The sequence below is a fragment of the Diabrotica virgifera genome, chromosome 6, assembly GCF_917563875.1.
Source record: "Diabrotica virgifera virgifera chromosome 6, PGI_DIABVI_V3a".
Taxonomy (NCBI): Eukaryota; Metazoa; Arthropoda; class Insecta; order Coleoptera; family Chrysomelidae; genus Diabrotica; species Diabrotica virgifera.
This window is the reverse complement of record NC_065448.1, coordinates 44,482,525-44,487,975: the sequence shown is the minus strand read 5'-3', so window position 1 is coordinate 44,487,975 and position 5,451 is coordinate 44,482,525. Positions and strand designations below refer to the sequence as shown.

General features: G+C 31.9%; 1 long non-coding RNA gene across 1 annotated transcript; it reads right to left on the bottom strand.

Annotated features, from left to right (window-relative positions):
- Nucleotides 1-3,448: 3,448 nt before the first annotated feature.
- On the bottom strand, nucleotides 3,449-4,528 carry LOC126885945 (uncharacterized). Its single transcript, XR_007698506.1, has 2 exons — nucleotides 3,816-4,528; nucleotides 3,449-3,746 (listed from the first exon to the last, which is right to left on the bottom strand). It is a non-coding gene; the product is annotated as an uncharacterized LOC126885945 (long non-coding RNA).
- Nucleotides 4,529-5,451: the final 923 nt, after the last annotated feature.

Here is a 5,451-nt window from a genome sequence, read left to right as displayed (position 1 = left end):
TTTCAGCAATCTGTTTTCACGGTGGTGTACACTAAAAAATGTATCCAGTAAAGTCTATGCAAAATATAATTCGGAGGATTTGGGTACATAAGTTGAGGTTTCATAATTATTAAGCATGCCATAAGTTTCGTTTCTCTATCATTTGTTTAGGGCTGATATGAACTAATTAATTTTTACGACTCTTGTAATTTTTACGACTTTTTAAGACGTAGGGTAGTTATGTTCTATTTTAGTAAACTAAACTGGAGCTGGGATTTGCATTTAAAAATGAATAGTAAATTTGTATAAGATGCCAAAAGAAAATAGTTTTAGATTAATAAGAAACTGGTCTTTATTTACAGAAAGGAAAATGATTGGTCCCAACAAAAAGTAGATAATAAATAATCGTGTATTTTAATAAGGGTAATTTTTGTGACAGTTTATTTTCTATTAAATATTTGCAAAATAGGAATGTTTGCGTAAAGAAACTTATAGACATCCCATACGTAATATACTGCGAGGCATAAGTTAGGGATATATAAAATTTATGTTCATTTTCATAGTTGATTTTTTCGTGATTTAATTAACGGATCTCTCTAATTTTTTTTACTATTTTAGATATTTCTTTAATATTGTTTCGCTATAACTTTTCCCATGCGTCACGATCCATTTTAAAACAAATTAAGTCAAAACGTACAGTGAAACGTACGCCGATGTGTGTAGTATAATATACATAGTATACAGTATACAATATGTATATACACATCGACGTTATGTTTTGACTTAATTTGTTTGAAAAAGAATCGTGACGCATGGGAAAAGTTATAGCGGACGAACAATATTATCACAGTTGTGCAAAGATTTACTCAAACTTTTTTTTTGTACTTATACTGGGTGGAGGAAAAGAAATGTTTTTCTTATGTTAAGTTTGAAACACCCTGTAGAGAGGACGAGGTACAATAATGCATCGGAATCGTATTATAGTCTTCTGTTTGGTGAAATTTTTTTTGAATGTGCCTGATATCTTTAGAAACAAAGAAAATAGACGGTTTTGTATTTTAACTTGCGTTTTAACCGAAACTAAAGTTTGAGACACCCTTTAGGGAGGAAGAGGTAAAATGGTGGTTATGCATCGATACTATGTTGTAGCCTCATCTTTTGTGAATCATTTATTTTTTAAATTTTTCTGATATCTTTAATAACAAAGAAACTAGACCGTTTTACTATTTAATATGTGTTTTAATTGACGACTGCGATACGTGAGGAGGTCACGTCTTATCATACCACTAAGACATTATTTCCTATATATAGTGCGAAAGAAAAAGAGTGTTCAAAGAAAAAGAATATGTGTAATGTAACTCTCGATATTTAAAGAGCCTCCAGGTAGACACCGAATCCGTATTACTTTCAGGGAAATTCCACCCCAAAACATCATAGAGCCTCTATTAAACAATCTCGTCTCTCTTAAGTTGTGCTGTGCATACCACTTACCTGATCGACAATCGTTTACGTTATGTGCCTTTCTGTTTTTATACATAAGACATATAACATAAGAAAAACATTGCTTTTCTTCCACCCGGTATAAGTACAAAAAAGAAGTTAAATTAAATTTTTGCACAACTGTGTTAATACTAAAGAAATATCTAAGATAATAAAAACAAAAATTAGCGAAATCCGTTAATCTGTTCACGAAAAAATAAACTATAAAAATGAGCATACATTTTCTATATCCTTAACTTATGACTCTCAGTGTAGTGGAAATTTTTAATCCAACATCCAACATCGGCATTCACGCTCCAACTTTCTTTGTAATACCGCTAGTAGTACCACTAGTGGTACTACTAGTAGTACTACAACCCATTCACGGTCTGATTTTAGATCCAACATATCACTTTCTCTCTTGTCGTACCACTAGTAATACTACAAATCAGATCATGAATGAGGCCCTTAACTTTCTACTTCTGGATAGAAGGAAGGGGTAGAAGGAAACTACGATGCTCCGAAGATTTCAATTTCATTTCAGATTCTAATTAACGCTCAAACAAGCAATACGTTACGTACCCTTGTGCTAAGTGCTAAGAAGAAGAAGCCGTTTCAGTTTCAACTCTTCACTCTTCAAAAGACGTATCTTTGCTATTGCTACTTGCTACGAAAGTAGCTATCGGTAAGTGGAAATTTGAATATTATGCTAATTATTGTGTAAAGTGTAGCCTATTATTATTTTATTTAAATAATAATATGCATTTTATTTATTTATGTTATTTTTTTTTAATCATTTATCTTACTTAATCAGTAGACCTATTGATAACTTTCAGTGTAGGGCCATTCATAATTTACAAACATACCCGTCGAAAGTTACGTCTAGACTCGAGTACTTAATGAACTTTTTCCATTCTTTCCTATTCATTGCCATTTGTGTTGCTTCTTGCCAAGTTTTGTTTTTCTCTTATTTCGTCATTTCTTATTCTATCTGTTCTTCTTTGGTTCTTCTGAAGTACTTCATCTCTGCTGCATGAATTCTGCTCTAATGTCTCTTGTTTAAAATCCAGTTTTTGTCTAGTTTCATTGTGTAGTTTCAAATGGTTCTGATTGCATATTTAGCATTTTATTGTATTTGTTTTTTTTTTCATGTATGTATATACTTTTTGTTGCTTCTATCAGTTTTTCACTTACTTGTTTATTCTTTAGGCTTACCCATATATCTTTCTTTTGATTGAGTCGAATGCTTTTTTCTTGTCTATACAGCTCAGATATATTTCTCTATTTTTCTTTAAGGCTTTTTCTAATGCTTATTGGATGGTGTTATGTCATTTCCTGAATCCACTTTGTACGTACTTTAAGTTGTGTTCTATTTCTGTTCTAATTGTCCTTTCTATTACAGTTTCGTATAATTTTGCTGCTACATATAGTAGTGATATACATCTACAGTTCTTACAGTCTCTTGTGTTTTCTATTCCTTCCTTGTGTATACATACGTATAATTATTGCATTCGTCCATTCTCTGGGTATTATTTTTCTCTTCCAGATTAGATTATTTGTATACTTAACAATTTGGTAAAAATTTACTCTAAGGGTAGACCTTGAAAATGCCAATTTTTTTATGGACTTAGCCTGAAAAGTGGAAAAAAGCAGACATTTTACTGTTTTCTTTGGGGGAAACTGGTAAAAGTGCCCAAAAATCAAGAAATATTTGAAAAAAATCAAAAAATGTAATAGTAGCCAAAAAAAATTTACGTGAAAAGGATACAAAAGTATATAGAATGTCTTAATAAAATATAAGTAATTGAAACATAATACATATAACTGATTTTTACAATCAAATTATGAAAAAATACGTAATATTGGTTAAAATAATATTTTTTTTGTCATATTTCAAAACAATATGGCGGACAGGCGCCGAGAGGTCAAATTTGACAGTGTTGCCAGTTTTAACCTTTTAAAGATTTAAAAATTTAATAAAAATTACTTACAAAACAGCTATAGATCGATGCAATTTGAGAGTCCAAAGCCAAATTCGTGGCTTTAAATGTAATAAAAGTTGCCACCAACATATTTATTTCCTCTGCCTGCAGTTTACTAGCTTCGAAAGAGGCCTTTTCTTTGTGAATATAGGTATTAAAGCCACACCTTAATTGTACTTAAATTTACTTTCGTAACACCTACACACCATTTAGTCTCACTTCACCTTTATTTAATGATAAACTGGGCAGATTGCAATTGGGCGCAGGCGGTCTGAAAGGAGGAAGGCCTAACCCTTCGGTCCAAACCTAACTTACGGGTATTATATTGAGAGAACCGCAGGAGGTATTTGACCGCTGAGCGCAATCACAACCCACCCGATAAACTAACTTCACTTTCACAAATTTGTATATGATGCAACAGACAACGCCCAAATCCAGGGCGCAGCACAAACAACCGACCTAACAAACTAAAAACTAACAATAAACTGTTTAAAAAATGCGTCAATGCATGCATCTACCAATTTTTCAAAAACAGTTGCCAAATTTAGAGGTTTGCATAAATATTCCAAATCAATGGTACGCTTAAATGGACAAAAATCGATGTTTTCATGTGAAATTATCTTTTGTCATTCACATGGCAACATGGTTTCCCGAAATCAGTGACAGTACATAACCATGAAATACACAAAATTTCATTCCAACCTTGAAAGTGTATTCTGGGAATCCCACAGAATTTATTTATTAAAATATAATCATAAATCACTATAATATTAATAAACTTGATGTAATCTAACCTAACGTAACGAAACCTAACCAGAACTAACCTGACCCTTGTAATAAAGCAGTCATTTTGTGTTAAAAATGCGTCAGAATAAGTAAAATGACATATTTAAGAATTGAAAAATTGTAATTTTCATAAGAAAACATATTTTATATAACTATGGCAACACTGTTAGGATTCTCCTTCTTGCGTTTATAAAACGGTTGTCATTCCTGTCGTTTCTTGTTGTTTCATGGTATATAATGGCGGAAAATGGCGGCGATTTTTAAAAATAAGACATATTTTAAATTGCAATTACATGAAAAGTAACGCCCGCCCCCAAAAAAAAATTATTGTACAATTATCAGTAAGTGAAACAGAATTCATTGGTATAAATTTCATATCCGTAATCCGTCTACCCATTCAGTAAACTAGAACCAACAATTTTTCTTTTCCTTTTACTCCTATATATTTCAACATTTGTGGTGCTACCTCATCGGTTCCTGGTGCTTTCCAAATCTTTATCTTATTGCTTCTTCCAGTTCTTCTTTTTTTACAATTTCTGAATATGGCTTTCTTTTTCCATTATATTCCCTTGCTTTCCATTCAGTATCAGCTCGAAATTTTCCCTCCATCTTTCCATTATTTTCTATTCGTCGTTTATTATTATTCCTTCCTTCATTCCCTGTTTATTATTTGTTTTAGTTTTGTTTCTTTGATACTTCTTAGGTTTTTCAGGTGCTATAAAATAATTTTACATTTTCTGTGCTGTTTTCATCCATTTTTTCTCCGAATGTGTCCCAACTGTTCTTTTTCTCTTTCTTAACTGTCTCTTTAACTAGAGAATTGCTACTTGCTCTTGCTGCGAAAATGGGTAAGTGGAAATTTGACTGTTATGCTAAGTATTGTGTAAAGTAATGTGCATTTTATTTAATTAAGTTATTTTTTAATCATATACGTTTTTCTTAATTACTTACGTAATCAATCAGCTACCTCCGCATTATTTGATTTAGGATTAATCATCTATAGTAGAGAATCCGATATAAGGACGACCTGCGCCGATCTCTGTTTAATTGATAAAAATTATTATTTGATATGTAATTTAGCATGTTACTTACTTTTAGTCCTAAGGCTTTCTACCTTCAGGTGTAAGGCTGGTGGAGTTGAGTTTGGCATTGTAGTCTCCATGCTTTCCGATCCTCTGTTAAGTTTCTTGCACTTTCCAGTGCCAATCGTTTCTTTTGAGTTCTT